This window comes from Zingiber officinale, chromosome 6B (assembly GCF_018446385.1).
Source record: "Zingiber officinale cultivar Zhangliang chromosome 6B, Zo_v1.1, whole genome shotgun sequence".
Taxonomy (NCBI): Eukaryota; Viridiplantae; Streptophyta; class Magnoliopsida; order Zingiberales; family Zingiberaceae; genus Zingiber; species Zingiber officinale.
The window spans coordinates 60,684,943-60,704,955 of record NC_055996.1 but is presented as its reverse complement, the minus strand read 5'-3'; positions in this window follow the sequence as shown (position 1 = coordinate 60,704,955).

Sequence of the window (20,013 nt, the reverse complement as noted above, 5' to 3'; positions counted from 1 at the left end):
TGCTGGCTTCACTCACCGGACTTTCCACCGCCTGGCTTCACTCACTGTGACTTTTCCCCGTGCAAACTCCCTGCTTGGACTTTCCCGCCAAGTCTCCATACTTGGACTTTCCGCGCCAAGCTACCTACTTGGACTTTTCCCGTGCCAAGTCTCCGTGCTTGGACTTTTCCAAGTTTCCATACTTGGACTTTTCGTGCCAAGCTCCTGCTTGGACTTTTCCCGAATCAGTCAACCAGTCAACCTTGACCTAAGGTTGCACCTACAATCTCCCAAACACCTATTCTTGTCAAACATCAAGAATACAACTCTCTTCTCGTCAAACATCGTCAAACATCAAAACACAACTCGAGTCAGGTCAACTCGAGTCAGGTCAACCAGGTCAACCTTGACCTAAGGTTGCACCAACAATCTCCCCCTTTTTGATGTTTGACAAAATCCAAAATCAAGTTAGGTTAACCCGATAACCTAACTTAGGTTTTCCAATGTTCTTCCTTGAACATTCTTCCAAAACCTACACTCTCCCCCTTGGGACATCTCTCCCCCTTTTTGACACACATCAAAAAGAGGGAATCAAGGTCAAGAGTTTCTTCCTAATGAAAGTCCCATACCTTTCATTGAAACCCTTAATTTCCCCCTTGATACTAAACTCAACACTCAACTTAGTGACGATCCCATATCACTAATCCTCAAAAGTCTTAAGGAGTACCTAAAAGTCAACTCCCCCTTGACAATTAGTTAAGACTCCCCCTAAAGGTCAACTCCCCCTTGACCATTGCACCAACAATGTCTTGGAGAGTTTCAAACCTTTAGAAACCCGAAACTCAACTCCCACAGCTGAACTTTCAGACCACAGTCGAAATTCAGCAAATTCAGCACGCCTGATCGGTCACCGGACCGATCAGACCGATCCAGCCTTCCCTGGATCGGTCCAGTGACCGATCCAAGTTCAGATCAGGCGGTTTCTGATTTCTTCTCTCCCGAAATTCAGAAACTCACAACAAATTCTAGAAAATTCAAAAAATTATGAAATTTTGAGGATACATTCCTCATACCATATACTGTCAAGGAAAAATAGTTTTCTATGAAAATAATTTTCATTTTTCAATCTTGATACAAAGTTCAAAAGACTTTGAAATAGTTCAAAGTTAAGTAAACTTTGTATCACAATGTTCAATGATGAATGCTATCACTAGAATGGCTTCATCAAGGTTTTTCAAATCAATTTTGAAATGATTTTTAACCCTTTAATTTAGGACCACAATCTTAGGGCTAAATGTACATGACTTGTACATAAGCTTTCCCTATGATCCTCCTTCTTGAATTAGTCTCATCTAGGTACAAGAACTATGCACCTTGATCCTAACTCATGATCCTAATATCTCACACACATCTAAGGTGTATCAAACACATCCAAGTCAATTTTGATGTGAGATATGGGTTTAGGTTATCTTAGGCTAGATTTTCATGCATTTTCTAAATATCAATTTGATCTCAATATCAAATTGTGTTTCTATCCTTAAATCAATTTAAATTGATCATTAATGCAAGAGATGATGACATGACATGAAATAATATCATAAATAGAAGCATGTGCCAATGTCATGATGTCATGACATAAAGTTTGAAACTTAAATAAACATGACATAAAACTAACCTAAGCATTATCATGACATTTCAAAAGATAAACTTAAATATGATGTCATGACATGTGAGGGCAAACAATCATGGCAAGATTTAGCATGAATAAGACATACCTAGATTACCTATCTAAGTATCCTTAGCCTTAGCTAATACTTAAGCTTTAACCCTTGATTGCCCTAATATGCCAAAATCCTAATTTTGACACTTCTTGAACTCTAGATTCATTCATGCCACTTAAAGATCAAATTTATCCTCAAATCTTGGCATGTTTCATTTTTCCTCAAGAGTTCTCTAGATTTTCCCAAATTGTGCCAATTGAAATTAACATCATCATTTTCCATGATGGCACATTTTACTCTTCCAAGGAGTAAATATTAATGATTGTTCCATTTTATTTTCAAAGATTCCCAAAAACCTTGAAAATGCTCCTTGAGTGTCAATTTTCTCAAAGTTGGGTTAACTACCCTTCTAATCGGAGTTGACACTCTCTAACCCATCTATGGGGTAGAGAAGATGCTCCTAGGTACCCAATACCTATTTGAGCTCATTGGGTTCACTAAATATTCACTAGGGATAACTTCCCTAGCAACCCTCCTAATGACCCTCTTAGGCTTTAAAGCCTTGGTCATTTGGGACTCATCAAGATCAACTCTAGGGGTGACTCCCCTTGTGACCTTGGTGGTGGTCTTCCTAGCCCTAGATTTTGTTCCATAATCGAATGGAACATTATGATAAGTGGGCTTGACCACTTGGGACTTAGGTTTGTGACCCAAACCTCTCTTGTCCTTTGACTTGGGTTTTTGACCCTTAGACCCTAGAGTTGACTTTTCTAAGTTCTTAAGAGCTTTTTCCAAAGTATCAAGTCTTGACCTCAAGACTTGATTCTCCTTCTCTAATACCTCAAGTTTTAATTTATCATTATTCCTTGAGGTATTTCTAGGCATATGTCTAGATGATTTGGGATTTCTACCTAGGTTCTCCTTAACCTTAGATGAGTTAATCCTAGTGTTATCATTTCTAGCATTGTCCTTACCTAGACTAACATGCTTGGCACCTAAGCAAATATATCGATTCCTAAGATTATCATGCTTATCATTCTTGACAATTGCAATAAAACTACTAGCATGAGTCTTATTATTATTGCAAGAATGTGCCTTAAATGTTACCTTAGGGTTTGCCTTAGCTCCCCCTATCGACGTGCTTGGTCTCTTGTCCTTGTGAGATTGCCTCCCCCTCGGACATTGACTCCGATAATGTCCCCTTCGCTTGCATTGGAAGCACACCACGTGTTCCTTGCCCTTGCGTGTCGGGACTCCGGCTTCCTTGACCTTTGGCGCCGGTGGAGTCTTTCTAATCCTCTTTGGACATTTGCTCTTGTAGTGCCTAAATTCCCTACACTCAAAGCACATTATATGCAATTTATTTGAACTTAAATTGCTTGAGTTACCTAGGGTTGAGGATGGATGAATGCTCTCTTCTTCATCCCTTCCGGAGGTAGAAGCTTCTTCCTCTTTCTCCATTCTTGAAGAAGAACTCTCCTCCTCTTCTTCCTTAGATGTTGAGTAGCCCTCAACTTCTAATTCCTCTCCTCCATGATGTGAGCTACTTGGCTCACTTGACTCCTCTTCATGGCTTGAAGTGGAGTTCCCCTCATGGAACTTTGCCAAGTTGTTCCACAATTCCTTGGCATTGTTGTATCCTCCTATCTTACACAAGATATCACTAGGTAATGAAAATTCAAGGATTTTCGTTACCTCGTCGTTGATTGTGGATTGGTGGATTTGTTCTTTCGTCCACTTCTTTTTCTTGAGAAGTTCTCCCTTTCTATCCACCGGAGGAATAAAACCTACTTGTACACAATTCCAATTTGCTAGGTTAGTCATAAGAAAATACTTCATTCTTACCTTCCAATACGCGAAGTCGCAACACTCGTAGAAGGGTGGAATCGTGATGTCTTCTCCGAGTCGATCCATTCTCTAGCTTGTGCTCCCCCTGGGTGTTAATCCGACGAAGAGCAACCTTGCTCTGATACCACTTGTTAGGATCCTTCGTACGGAGGCTAGAGAGGGGGGTGTGAATAGCCGACACCAAATCGTCGCGTTTCTACAAATTAGGTTAGCGCAGCGGAAAATAACACGTAGAAACGAAGGAAAAGAAGACAAACCTCAAACAAACCGATGTAACGAGGTTCGGAGATTAGGGCTCCTACTCCTCGGCGTGTCCGTAAGGTGGACGAGTCCAGTCAATCCGTCGGTGGATGAGTCCCCAGAAAATCGGCTAAAAATAACTCCTTATGGGTGGAGAAACCTCGCCACAATACTCTTGCAACAGCAAGATGAATGTACAAGAAATACAAGAAAGCAGAAGACAATACAAGTGTAAAAACAATCTTGCCTTCTCGTCGACTGGAAGAAGCAACAGCTCCAAGCGCCTACAACAGCAGGTGATCCAGCCGGAAGCTCACGCGAAGCTTTGGAGAAGCTCAACAAAGCTCCAGCAGAAGAGTAGGAAGAAGGAAAAAGAAGATGCACCAAAGCCTTGATCTCCTTTTATAACCTGCGAACCTGCACAGCGAAGATAGAAGCCAGCGGAGAAGACGGAGCGACCCGTTGTGACTCAACGGTCGAATCGTGGACCGATCAGGCTCCACCCTGATCGGTCCAGAATCCTTCTGATCGGTCTGGGGACCGATCAGGCCCTGGGCTGATCGGTCCCTAGACCGATCAGAATGCTCCACAGTCCACAGACCGTTTCCACCTCTCTCGGCTGCGTCTCTGATCGGTCGTGGAGACCGATCAGGCTTCATGCTGATCGGTCCCCAGACCGATCAGTAAGCTCACAGAACCGATGCGCTTTGCCTTCTGTTTGTTATCTGATCGGTCACCAGACCGATCAAATACACAAACGTATCACTGGATCGGTCTGCAGACCGATCCAGAGCTTGGTTTTTGCCCAAACCAAGTCCCAAGTCTCCCAAACCAACATCCGATCAACCTTGACCTGTTGGTACATCATGCTTAGCATCCGGTCACTCCCTTGACCCGCTAAGACTCTCCACCAAGTGTCCGGTCAATCCCTTTGACCCACTTGGACTTTTCTCTTCGTGTCAAGTATTCGGTCACTCTCTTGACCTACTTGACCTTCTCAACACCAGATATCCGATCACCCTTGATCCATCTGGATTTTCTCTTGCCCGGCTTCACTCACCAGGACTTTCACCTAGCTTCACTCACTAGGGTTTTCACCTGGCTTCACTCACCAGGATTTCCAATCTGCCTGGCTTCACTCATCAGGACTTCCAAACTGCCTGACTTCACTCACCAGGACTTTCCCGAATGTCTGGCTTCACTCACCAGGACTTCCACTTTCACCTAGCTTCACTCACTAGGATTTTCACCTGGCTTCACTCACCAGGACTTCTCCGACTGCCTGGCTTCACTCACCAGGACTTCTCCGACTGCCTGGCTTCACTCACCAGGACTTTTCCCCGTGCCAAACTCCCTGTTTGGACTTTCCCCGTGCCAAGTCTCCATACTTGGACTTTCCGCGTGCCAAGCTACCTGCTTGGACTTTTCCCCGTGCCAAGTCTCCGTACTTGGACTTTTCCAGTGCCAAGTCTCCATACTTGGACTTTTCGCGTGCCAAGCTCCCTGCTTGGACTTTTCCCGAATCAGGTCAACCAGGTCAACCTTGACCTAAGGTTGCACCTACAATCTCCCAAACACCTATTCTTGTCAAACATCAAGAATACAACTCTCTTCTCGTCAAACATCGTCAAACATCAAAACACAACTCGAGTCAGGTCAACTCGAGTCAGGTCAACCAGGTCAACCAGGTCAACCTTGACCTAAGGTTGCACCAACACACCGTTGATCAAGACTTGAAGCATTCTGGACAGTTCGATCAGATCTGAGATCTGATTTAAATTGCATGAGAAGCTACAGTGCTAGCATTCTTTGCTTCGTCAATCTCTCTCGTGTCAAAATAGAGGAAGTTGCTCCGGCGATCCTAATCCCCTTCCTTCCGATCCACCGTCGGTGGTCAAGAGAGGTCAAGGGCGTCTCCTTCCTCCGATCATCTTCCACCTATCACCATCCGGCAAAGCCACCTTAACCATTTGAATGCCAATTCTGTTGTGACTTCGCATGAAGAAGAAGAAGAGAAGCTAGCGGATTTGACCTAGTTTCTTGGCCTTCCAGCCGGCGATCTTCCGTTAAAGCTCCGACTACATCCAATTGAATAGGAGTGTTTGTTTCTATCTCCATTGGTTCTTGGTTGCTGCTATTGATTTATGATTTTTGCATTTCTGAATTCAAATCTGATGCTGTCATGGGATCAAAATTGATCGTCTGAATTGATCGATTCCTCATTGATTTGTGAGTGCTTGGGATTTCCCAGCTCACCTCGGTTCACTGTTTCCTTTTCCCGGTTTGCAAATATGTGTTTTGTTCTTTCCGATTTCTAGCTCAGTTTGATTATTTTTAGATGTCCAATTCTATAGATATGTATTGTTTGATATAGATTATGTTTTAGATTAGTTTCTTATTTTCAATTCGTCTGAATGTTTGCTAGCTCCTTTCATCTGAATTTGTTTTAAGAGGTTGTTCTTGAGATGAATTCAGCTATTGTTCATCTGAATTAGAGTTCCTATTTTAGTAATTGATTGAATCTGATTAGGTTTTGTTCTTATTTAGTATTGTTTGTTTCTTATCTGCTCATCTTCACGGATCTTAGAGGATTTCCTACCTCCTAACAAATGGTTGATTGATCCATTAAGTATCCAATCCTTTGAGTTTGATTTGTTCTTGTTTTGCTCTTATTTAGTTTCAATCTGTTTGGATTTATTAATGATGTAATCTATAGCATAGAGTGACAGTATGTTGTGGGTTCATGATTAATAGATATATAGGATTTCTTTTATTACATTAGATTTAGTTTCATACTTGTATTGTTATTTCGTTCCTTAGTCAAATTTTATTAATGATGATTTCCATAGCGTAGGGTGACAATATATTGTAGATTCATTGTTGATAATTAGTTAGGGTTTTCTTTTATTGCATTAGGTTTAGTTTCATTATTTGCTTTACTTTTCATTCGTCAGGTTAATAACTCAACAAAATCCAAAATCCCAATTTCTTATCAAAAGTCTAAAAAGAAATAACAAGTCAATTCTAAGATACCATCATTGTTATATTTGTTGGGAGATGATCCTAGTCATCCCCCAAGTTGGACCGAGGAGATGAACTCTGATTAAATATGAGGTGGTTGTTGCCATCAAGTGTCATTTGAGGTGGCTTTCCCGTTTTGATATGTCATCCCTGCCCTTGTGCTAACTTCCTTGCTCTACATCATATACTTCAAGTCAAATTGAAAAGCCAAGTCAAACGAAGTCCAATTAAGAAAAATTTAATAAGACAGAAAAGTGAAGAAAACTTCTTTGATAATAAGATGTTGAGAAGATAAAAACCCCGTGAATTAATCTGAGCGATTTGATGAAAATGAGAAATCCATTTGCATATGAAAATAGGTAGATGCTCTCTAGAAACTAAAATTATAACATAACTGTGTGGGTTGATAAAGCTCGAAAGAGTGAAAGATTTGCCTCAATTTAGAGTAATATTGAGATGGTTAAGAAAACCAGTTCCTGAAATAGCTCTAAGGGAGAACATTTATGAGTAAGCTGATAATATAAGAGGACGCTTTACCTTTAAGAACTTTATTGAATAGATTTTGCCCCGGGGTTATGGTGCAGTGGTAGGGTATCCAGGTTGTTATCCAAGTATCCGTGGTTTGAGCCCCAGCTATGATAAATTTATAGAAATTTTTCCTCCAAATGGGACACGCAACTAAAGGATGTTGGGCTACCCGCTACGAGCGCTTCCCGATTTATCCTGGTGGTCGGTGGAAAACTTCTATGGGATCGGGTTGATCACCTCAGACTTTACATTACCCAACCTGATTAATCATTTTTTTTATTGAATGGATTTTGAGATAAACCATAGATCTCATTCAACTTAAGGATAATATTGGGAAAATTTTGATGAGAGGAAATAGATCCTGATTGGGGAGGTAAGTGAGGAATTCCTATAAGATCAAAAACCTGACCCCCGCTCAGAATAATGCTGATAAAATATGAATGCTCAATCTCATCTTGTAGTGAAATCCGAGAAGATCAGAAGATTCATCCCTCCCTCCTCAGGAATAATATTGATAAAATACAAATGATCAATCTCGTCTAGGGATGTTATTAAGGACATCCAAGAAGACTAGAAGATCGATCCCTGCTCAGGGATAATGCTAGTAAATTGAGAATGATTAATCCCATTAGGGGATGTTATTGTTAAGGAAATCTAAGAAGATCAAAGATCAATCCTTGCTTGAGGATAATGCTAGTAAAATGAGAATGCTTAATCCCGTTAGAGGATGTTATAATTACGGAAATCCTAGAAGACCAGAAGATTGATCCCCACTCGAGGATATTGACAAACGATATAGCTTGCAGTTGTAACATTACAAATCAAAATCTACTATGAAATTGGGGGGGGGGGGGGGGGGAGTAAATTATCTAGCCCATAGGCTGCTATAGTTTGCCCGGAGGTTGTGAAAATATATCTAACTCATAGACTGTTATAGTTTGCCGGAGAGTTATTAAAAGATACTATAGTGTATAGGTTGTTATAAGCTAGCCCGGAGGCGAATATAAAATATCTGGCCCATAGGTCGTTATAGTTTGGCGTGAGTTGTGAGAATATAATTATCACATAGGTTGTTATAGTTTGCTAGAAGGCAGTTAGAAGATACTATAGTATAGGATGTTATAATTTGGCACAAAGGCGAATATAAGATATGCACATAAGTCATTATAGTTTGCCCGGAAGCTATTAGAATATATCTAGCCCATCGATTATGAGGAGTTTATCCAAGAGATGTCATAGTTGAACAAGACTAACCTGCTATTGAGAGAAACCAAAGATAAGTCACATTTACCCATCTAAATTGGGTATTTGAATGATAAATCCTTAGATCTTGCTTGATTAATAGATTAATAAAATCTTGATTACCCAACTGACCATAATGTTATCCCTCTTCTAGTAGCAATTAATCTAACCATAATGAATCCACATGATCTATTGCATTTATCAAATTGAATAACATCCACCGCATGTTGTTCATTACTGTGAATTAATCATTTCACTTGTCAACTGAGTCTAGGGGTGAACATTCGGTTAATTCGGTTAATTTGATATTAATTTTGTATAAATTCTTTTTATTGTTATTTTAAATAAATTTAGCTAATTCGGTGTTAACTGAAATAACTAATTCGATTAATTCAATTTTAATAAAACTTTGATTTGATTCGGTTAGCCAACACTAAATCGATTTTCAATTAATTCGGTTAATTTATGGACCGAATTAACCGAATGTCCACCCCTAACTGAATCATTCGATAATACTGCGTTGTCTAGCATTAACACCCTTATTTGATTGACTTGACACTTCGCATCCGGTAAGCCTTTCATTAGTTCTCACCAGACCCTTCACTTCAAACTTCATGCTGAATTCAATAACCCTATTAAAGAAAAGGCATAGGAACACGAGAAGGCTAAAGAAACTTCTCGTCTCCTAAACCCCACCCCCCCTTCACCAATTTTTTACGTAGGAAATCCATAAGCCAATGGCAAGCCCAATGTCTTCCCCTTCTTTAGAGAACCTCCCTTCCTCAAATTGGTAAGAATGATTTTACCCCTTTGTGTCATTTTAAACCAGAATCCTTACTTGGTTATCTCTTGGACTTTGCCATCTTATATCAGAGCAATTTGTGGTTCAAAATCCCCCCTCCCCCTAGTGTCCCGCTAGCGGACACTTGAAGGATTAGAAGCAAGTGACCATAGACTGATTATGATCTGCGAGAGAGCATTGACACACTTGACTCTCCTAGTTGAAATGTAAGTGAAGAACCTAGCTAATATGAAGGAATCCTTGCAAAGGGAAGACTTATCCCTAAGTGAAGTGGCCAAGTTGCATGCCTGAGTGAGCATGCTAGAGGAGTTGAGCACCATGAATAAGACTTCTCCCAATTATATGGAATTGCTTCAAGTGAATGTTAAAATGTAGGTTACTGTGCAAGCTTTGGAAGTACAACTGGAAGGATGTAACCCCGCTTTGAGAAACCCTTGACCTTGTACTGCTATAAGATAATTTATCCTATAACATGCTTTATTTTGTAAGACCATAAGGTCTAAAACTTTTTATATCGTCGGTACTTATCACTTATTTTCTAAATGGAACTAAATACAATCGAACTAGGTGTGAAGGTAATGACCCGAATGCTCAGGGTGAAAAAATAATCCATGACTAAGTCCTAGTCGAAAGAATAAGATAAGTCATCCTTTTGAGAGGGGATGGCAAGCTTCATCCGTGACCATGACGAGTCAGGAGAGTAAGTGGCAATTCCATCCCTGACGGAGGAAAATTTTGAAGGTGATCCCATCCCTGACGGAGGAACATAAGTATTCGATTCATGACTATGTCTGAGTTGGGAGAGTAAGATTCAATCCTAGGCCGCAGAGCATCCGCCATTGTCCGAAATAGAATAGATCAATCCCTCACTCTCAAATACCTATAGATTGATGAGAGAATAATGAACTCGATCCCACGACTCCCAAAGTGTCCGTGGAGTCAGAGAGATAATAATAAGTTTGGTTTCATGACTCCCGAATGTTCATAGATTTGAGGAGAGAATAATGACCTAGATTCTATGACGCCCAAATACCTATAGAGTCGGAGAGAGAATAATAAACTCACAAATGAGGGTGGACAATGAATCAACTCTATGGAGAAAGTAAATATCAAATTGATATGAAGACCGATAGTATAGAGGAAAGAACTTGAACCCTTCGGGGCGCCTGGAACCATTCGGGGCGCCCCGACCAAGGCTATAAATAAAGCCTTGGTCCAAAAGCTTTTCAACAACTCACTTGTACGCTTCATTTTAGAGTTAAGCTTCTATTTCTTGTGCGTCAACATTGTAAGAGGCTTCTCCGCCCAGAGGAGACTTTTTAGTACGCTTTTCATCTGCCTTGGATTAACAACTTCCTCGGTTGTAATAAAGTAAATTGTGAGCCTCGTTTTTTTCTGTTCTATTTTGTTTACTCTGTTTATGCAAGTGTTTTAGTTGAAAATCTGAGAAAGGGATTGTTTTATTTTGCAGGGCAATTCACCCCTCCCCTCTTGTCGGCTTCTAAAGGGACCAACAAGTGGTATTAGAGCGAGGATGCTTCAGAAGGACTAACCACCGACCGAAGCAAACAACCAACGGCCGGACCAAGCATCGTTCCACCAAAATTCGAGGGGGACTTCACACACTAGAAGCGTCGTATGGAGGTATTTCTGAAAACCAATTTTGAAATTCGTTTAATAATAAAGTACGGTTTTATAGCTCCGACGAATCAAAATGGAGAGGAAAAATAAGAGAGTCTTCGGACGAAGAAGGAATAGAATGATTCCGTAGCAAATAATCGAGTGGAGTATCACTTGCTGAGCGTGCTTCCACTTCAAGAAGTCAACAGCATCGGAAGCTACTCGTCGGCCAAAGAACTCTGGGAAAAATTCCTGGAGCTTCATGAAGGCATGTTCGAAGCCAAGCTCGCTAGAAGAGATATACTTCAGAACAAGTTGACAAATATTCGTCTGGAAAGAGGTGAGAAAGTAGCCGATCTACATGCAAAGGTAAAAAGAGTTAATTACCAGACTCGAGAATCTCGGTGAAACGATAAACAACCGGGACACCATATGCTATGCACTCAACGCTTTTCCCAGAACTCCAGAATGGACGTCAATCATCGACGCTTACTAAATTTCAAAGGACCTGGAGGTAAGTACCCTAGAGGAGTTATTTTCTACTCTTGAATTACAGATGTGCAAGGACAATAAAGGAATCAAGTCAAATAATGGTGCTAAACGCAACCAAGAAGGATGAACCAGAGTCAGACTCAGAAGAACATCAAGAAGCGTATATGGTAAGGAATTTTAAAAAATTCTTTCAATCTAATAAATTTAAAGAAATGCAGAATAAGAAGAATTCAAGAAATAGAAGAAGGGTTCGTTGCTACCAGTGTCAAAAAGAAGGGCACTTAAAAGAGGATTGCCCAGAACTCAAGAAGGACAAAGTCAAGATACCCAAGAAGCACAAGAATCTAAAAGCTACTTGGGACGATAGTTCATCATCTGAGTCCGAGATACAAGAATATGTCGGGCTAGCACTGATGGCAAGCTATGAAGGGCAAAGTACATCAGAACCCAGCATCGATGAAGGGGGAGCGACTTCAGATGAATGTAGCGAAACAGGGGGAGAGTCAGGCTTCAAGTCTTATATGGTAAGTGAGGTATGTCTCTTACCTCCTAATCAGCTTTATTTCGGAATTAAGGCTATGACAAAGTCTATGTATAAATTAAAAAGTGAAAATTCTAAATTAAAAAAATGAAAACTTAGAAATAAAAAGAACTTTAGCAAAATCTTGTCGGATAGAGGATTTTGATAAAATTAAACTTGAAAATGTTAAATTAAAAGAAGAAATAGAAAACTTGAAAAATTTTGGTTATTCAAATATTTTTGCTTTTAGAAATTATAAAGGATTAAACTGGTACTATAGGTTTCATAAAAGTCAGATTAGAAAAATATCAAAAGCTTATGTATCTAGAAAATACCTGATTAACCCTGTAGGATGAAATCTATATTGGGTTCCAAAGTTGTGTTTAACTTGAACTGTTAATTAAATTTAGCGCTTTCAGCAAAAAAATTAAACAGTGAATTTCTTTATAAGGCTTTTTTAAGAAAGTGGTTGTTGCTCCAATAACCAAGAAGGCCTAGTGCCTCGTCACTGCCTGGAAGCCAAGTATTGAAATAAACAGTTTAATTGACTAACTGAAAAAATATTAAAATTAAAATTACTTAATGCTTTAAAGGGTTACTCAATTTGTTTTAGAAAATATTTTCAAAAATATTCAAGTTTATGAAAACTTAGAAAATTTTTTTTAAGTTAGGAAATCTTTATGTTACAAATTTAAAAGTAATTTTTTTTTTTTTTTGCCTTAGAAAATTTTTCTTAGAAATTTTTGTTTCAACACTTATGAAATTTTTTATTTTCTGTTGAAAATTTTGAAATATGTCTCAAACCTTGAAAAATATTTTTAAGTTACTTATTCCATTGCACTAAATTCTTAACTTTGAAATTTGTTGAAAACCTTGAAAGTTTTTTTTTAAATATGTCTTTTTTACTTAGATTTTTTTTTTTGAAATTACCTTAGACTTGTTAAAAGCACCCTATTTTTTATGTGATCAAAGGGGGAGAAGAATGTTAAGTCTAGGGGGAGGTGCATTTAAAATTTCTTTCATTGAAAAATCTTACACTTATTTTTTCAACATTATTTATTTTTACATTATGTTTGTTTTACCCTACCTTAACTTGGGTTGTTCATATCAAAAAGGGGGAGATTGTTGGAACCCCAAGGTGTTTTGATGTAATCAAACAAGTTAAGTTAGGTCCTGTTTTGTTTAACCCTTGTGTCTAAGTGTGCAGGACCTTAGGAACACAGGAAGTCGAGCGGAAAATGCGGCTAGCGAGAAGGACGACACAGGGAGAGAGCCGATGGGCTCGGTATGTCCGAGGGACGAGGTGACCGCGGAAGAGTACACCGGTGGATGAGAAAAATGTACGCGACGTTTGAGGGACGAGAAACTGGGGAGGAAGGCTGCTCGAGGAGAAGGTTAGAAGTTGGGTTCGGGTGAGCCCTATTCCGGATGGCCAAGATCACCCAAGCCAGCGGAGACCGAGGCAAGCAGTACCGGAGTAGAAGGCTTGGACCAGCAAGTCAACTGGGTTGACTTAGTGGTCCGAGCGCCCAGAACCATTCCGAGCGCCCGGAGTTGGTATTTATCCAGATCGCGGTCAAACCACGATCTGTGCGTAGGGGATAAAATTTTATCCCCCCAGGGCGCCTGAAACCCTTCGGGGCACCCCGACCAAGGCTATAAATAAAGCCTTGGTCCAGAAGCTTTTCAACAACTCACTTGTACGCTTCATTTTAGAGTTAAGCTTCTATTTCTTATGCGTCAACGTTGTAAGAGGCTTCTCTGCCCAGAGAAGATTTTTTAGTACGCTTTTCATCTGCCTTGGATTAACAACCTCCTCGATTGTAACCAAATAAATTATGAGCCTCATTTTTTTTCTATTATATTTTGTTTACTCTATTTATGCAAGTTTTTTAGTTGAAAATCCGAGAAAGGGATTGTTTTATTTTGTAGGGCAATTCACCCCTCCCCTCTTGTCGGCTTCCAAAGGGACCAACAGGTAGATGTTTATTTTGAAGTTTTTTTTTCTTTTAATTTACGCCTCATGTTTGGACTCTAGGACCCTAAAATTTAAAACATCTTTTTGCATTAATTAAGGGGGAGTGATAAAGTATTTTTTTAAAGTACGAGCAGTCTAATTTTTTTCACTATGGTTGTTTTAATTATCAAACTATGCTTTTTATCTAAAATCTTCTTAAAAACTAAGTTTTTATAAAAATCTTTTGAAGCTAAGTTTTTATAGAAATCATTTTCTTAGCTAAGTTTTTAAAACTTAAATTTATCCCAATTTTTCGAAAAAGCTAAGTGTTTAGTTAAATTGTTAAGAAAATCTTTCTAAAACTAAGTATTTAGTTATATTTTTTTTAAAAAAATCTTTTCTAAAACAAAAGCATTTAGTTAAACTTTTTAAATCTTTCAAAAGGCTAAGTATTTTAAAACCCTTTTACACTAAATTTGTTTAGATAAATTCAAAGGGAGTTTCAAATTAAAATTTTGAAAGAAATTAAGAGTTAATATTTTTTTTCTTACCTTTTCTCTCTTAGTATCTTTTTAATTATGTCAAAGGGGGAGAGAAAGTTAAATGTTAGAAAGATAAAGTTAAGTTAAACATATAACTTTTGATTAAGGGGGAGCATAAGGGAGATTTTTTAAAAATCATTGTTCTTTACGTTATTGTTATGTTTTACTTAACTTTGAACTAAGTTGTAATAATAAAAAAAGGGGAGATTGTTGGTACAAGGAGCACCAAATGATCGAATCTAAGTTTTGATTATGGAAAAGGGTCCAAAGTTAAGGTCACTTGTTGTCTAACAAGGTTCAATGAGCATGCAGGAAAGTCCTAAGTATTCTTAGGCAAAAGTCCTAGTGGATTCTAGACAGGTGAAAACCCTAGGGGGAGGTAACCCTAGGTGATGGAAAGTCCTAACTACGGTTAGGCAAGGTGAAATCTTGGCGGGTTGAGCACTTTGGGTAAAATCCTAGAGTCAGGGACTCTAGGTGAAAATCCTGGTAATCGCGGGCCAAGTGAAAGACTACACGGGTCGGGATCGGATGTCTAGTGGGAAGACCTGAAATATTGAACGCTGAGCAAAAGTCCAAACAGTCTTGGAGGACCAATCTGGCAAAAGGTAAACTTTTCTTAGAGGAGTAGGTGAGGATGCGTTCCTCGAAGAGGCAATAGTAGGCGTCAGTTGATCTAGGGTTTCCAAGAAATCTAAAAGTCAGAACCGGACAATCCGAAAGCTGTTAATCACTTATATTATTCATATTTTATTGTGCTAACTTATATTATAGGGTATATTTTATTTGTGGATTAATATGCCTTGTAAGAAGGGAGTTCTCAAGGAAAAGCTCGGATGAACAGTGTCCGAGGTGCCTCAGGTGCCTTAGCTGAAGTCCTTGCATAGCAAGGTGTGAAGGCGCCTTCAAGGAGCCTGAAGGTGCCTTGAACACCAAATGGAAGGCGCCTTCCATGGGCTGAAGGTTCCTTCGGATGGATAAACAGTGCATATCATGCAAGCTATCATCTCCGACACGGTGAGGAAAAGAACCGAGCTAGAGGCGCCTTTCATGGAGCTTGAAGGCGCCTTCAATAGCTTATATAAGGCAATCTCGACCAGATGCACAGTAACACTTGATTTCATGATTACTCTACTACGCGCTGCTCTAAAGATGATTCTATGACTCCGTGATGTGACTCTGACAACCGAGCGACACGACTCCGATGAAAAAAAGCATGACCTTCTAGATCCTCAAAAGTCATCAGTATAGTTTTAATTACTGCACCTACATCATAAATACATTGTACTGCTCTTTGTAAACACTTTTCGAACTGATAGTGAATTGCCCAAAGTAAACACTCAATGAGTGTGGGTCTTGGAGTAGAAGCCATCACAGACTTCGAACCAAGTAAAAATAAATCTGTTAGAGATTTTTTTTTCTTCTGCTCTTGAATTCTTTTCCATTGTGTTTATCTCCGATCGTGTTTTCTGAAAAAACGTGAAAAATCCACAAGCGCTTTTCATCCCCTCCCCCCCCCCCTTTCTAGCGCATCTTGATCCTACAGGAAACACTGTGTTTTAAGGGATCGGTCGATTAAACCCCTTATCGGTCGACCGATCGAGGTCTATAAAACAAATACTCAGACAAAAGCCGAGTCTCATCCCAACCCCTAAATCCTAAACCCTAAATCGATTATGCCTCGGTAATCTCTATCCAAACTTCCTTTCTTTTTCAAATTGTCATTTATTTATTCCATGTCTTTAACTATATTGAAATGAGTCGTACAACTGCACAAAGGGAGGCTAGCTCCTTAAATCCCAGCCAAGACCGTAGATTTTTTAACTGAAGATCTACGTCAATCATTTCTAAATGAAAAATTTAAAGAGATAGGAACTCGTTGTTTTGACCTTCAATTCTATCAAACATATTTTCCAGAGGCTATCGACATTATGCAACATTTTCAACTTGACAGTATTGTCTTCTGTCGACATGCATATAATCCTATTCTATGTTATGAGTTTTATCATAACTTATGTGAAATTGATCTTCATCACTATAGGACTAGAGTCGCAACTAGGGAGATGTTGTTCGACCTTGATATGTTTCTCAGATTTTTGTGAATTTGACCTTCTATTAATCGTATCTTTTTCAGTGCTCCCTTCCTGACATGCTACCCACCCCTTTTACTCATTTGACTCTTGATCTCATGTACACTGACTTCTTTGAGGGGTCGCGTCCCAAAAATATATCAATTGTGCCACTAAGTCCACATAACAATGCCCTTTACAAGATGATTATGTCTTGCATTCATCCTCTATCTTCTAGAGATCAGGGGGTTTTACGTCCAATGCATCTTTTTCTGATGTATGCACTAAGGCACCGACTTGATTTTGACTTGGGTTACTAGGTGTTCAGATATATTATCTACTATTTGGGGTACAACACCTCGAATAAAGTTCATATGATCTAGTGTCATGTCCTCACTGTGTACATTGCTTCTCTAGGGGTAGGAGTTCATCTGGGTGAACTAATTGAGTTATCTGATTTTGATCTCATTGGGATTTGACAATTGTCTTTGGTTGGGATTAGGACTAGTGAAGAGGGACTTATGTACAAGCGGACCCATCCATGATATGTTCCACCTGTAGCTGAGGATGAGTCGATTGCAGTCAAGGAGCACCATTAACCACCCTTTGATCCAGGATTTGCATTGACACCTTTTTTCGATGCTAATCAGGGCAGCTCTTACACACCTCCTCCACCGACTAGTGATTTTTTTAGTCATCTTTGAGACGACATTTTTGGACAGTTCAACTCCTTAGAAACCAAGATGACCAATCAGTATAACTCTCTTCAAGGACAAATTATAGATTTTCATCAAGAGATGACTGATCGAATTGATATTTTTGAGAGGGAGCAGCATAGGATGTTTGATTATCTTCGTGCTGCAGATGATGACTGGGACGATTGACTTTTGGGGCTAGATACCTATTTTGATACACTTATGACTATGCATGTATTTGGATTTTGTACTTGTCAATTATGGGTACTCTTTAATTATGTAACTTTTAATATGCTCTTCAATTGATTTCTGTGTATGCTTTATAGAATAGATTTCTTTATTTTTAAAAATTTTTAATTAGTTTTTCAAAATTATGTTTTCAAATTTACCTTTTTAAAATTTGTTTTCAAAATAGTATTCAAAATTTTATCTTTTTGGAATAGCCTAGGACTTATCATAGAATTGCATGTTCCTATAGTCTTAGAAGCCAACATCTCACAAGCACAGTAAGGTACCTTGCTTATGTATGTTGAAACATAGAATAGTGTGAGATGCTTAGGACTTAGCCTAATATTTCAGATACTTATATCAGTGCATCTCTATAAATTTGGGCTTTAAACAAAACATATTGATCAATTTGAGTACTCTAGCTAGTAACAAACTAGTCAGAACCCAATACTTAAATTGACCAACCTAAGTCAAAAGCTGCTATCTTGTGGTAGTTAGCTAACTATATAGGTCAGACATTTCATCATAAGGATATTTTTCTAGTTTTTAAAATCATACTTGGACTTTTAGGTACTTATCAATTTTAGAGGGAGCTTCAACATCAATTTTGAAAATTTCAAAACTAAGAAAATTCAAACTTAATTTTTTTGAAATTATTTTCAAACTTTATCATTAAAAATTTTTCAAAATTTTTATTAACTATATTTCCATATTTAAACTTTTCAAAATTATCAAAATTACTTTCCAAATTTTTCTTCACTATATTTTTAAAATTATTTTTCAAACTTTATCTTTATAAAAAATTTTAAATTACCTTCAAAATTTTCTTTATCAAATTTTCTCCACCTTTCTCTACCAATTTATCTTATTTTATCAATTAGTTTTTAGTTAATATTTAGGAATATTTTTAAAAGTCTACTTTTGAAATCCACCTAGCTAGTATTCTTGTTAAACCTTTTAAAACCATCTTTTTGAGCCTCATTTTGGAATGGTTCAGTCTTGTCATATTTTGTTTTTAGAATGTACTTTAAATAATTATACATTAGCAATCTTATAAAAATTTTATTACCACTCAGTCTTTTTAAACTTGCTATTTGCAATTTCCCAATTTTTAATGTAGGTCAAGGGAGAGAGATAGCAAATTCAGGAGGAGTTATTAAACTTAGGGGGAGTGTTAAGTAAAAAAATTACTTGTTATTTATCTTTACATATGTTATTAACTTAACTATGAACCTTGGTTGCCAAATATAAAAAATGAGGAGATTATTGGTGTAGGGTGCACTAGAATCGAACTTGAGTTTTGATGTTGTCAAAGGTTTAAGCTAAGTCATGTTATGATCTAACAAATTAACTAAATGTGCAGGATGTTTACTCAACCGGGAAAGTCTTAGCAGATCGTGAAAGCCAAGCAATAAGCCCAAGTGGTCAAGAGGACCCGACACTTGGCAGGAAAGCTCAATAGGTCTAGAGGACCGAAGATCGAGAGAAAGTCCTAGTGAGACGATCAGATGCTAAGCGGCAAAGTCCAAACATGTCTGGAGGATAAATGTTTGGTAGGTAGGTTGGGATAAGCAAACTGGAGAGAAGCGATGGTGAGGACATGTTCTAGGAAGGAACAAACCCTACGTCATTGATCCAACTGAAGAAACTAGGAAGGTTTCCAAGTTGAGATCAAGACAGCGTTACTGTCAATTACTACTCATGCATCATATTATACTGTGCTAACCTTTATTTTGCAGGAATATATTGTGTTTAACTCTATTTTGCAAGAACCGGCTTGATCGGTGGACCGAACCCAGGGATTAATCGACCAAACCACATCGATTCAGACCAGAATTCATATCAGAGCATAACAGAGTTCGATCAACACCTGATTAGTCCATCGAACCAGTAGATCGGTCCACCGAACTGTAAGGAACTATAGCGCTAAATATGCCAAAAAGCGTAGCAGAAAAATAAGTTCCTATCCAGAAGATCCATGCAAAGGAAACCATATACTAAGTTTTGTTAAAAGATATATACCTTTGCCTTTTGTAAACTAAAAGTCTAGCCTTTTGTAAACATTTTATTATGAAATAAAGAATCACATTGGTCAAATGTCTATATTTATATGCTAAGTGTAGTTGTTCAATTAATTTATATTGTAGATAACATAGTGTGTGGTGTCACACACAGAAGATCATGTTATCAATTCCTTATAAATTATAAACAGTAGCTCACGACTAAAATGGAAAGGAACAAACCATTGAAATAGTTGTAGTATAATTTGGTATTAGTTTATCTTAACTATAAAATTACACTAGTACACTCTTAGTGTATTGAGCAGGACCATTTAATGTAAGTTCTTTTTATACTGACTGAATAAAAGAACAAGACTTTTGTTATTATAGAAGTGTATGCTCTTAATCCTGATATAATAACAAACACATATATTTAGTATTTATTTCTTTGACTTATCAATGAGTGAGATTTAGTTCAATAAATCAAGAGGCCCGATAAGTTGAAAAAT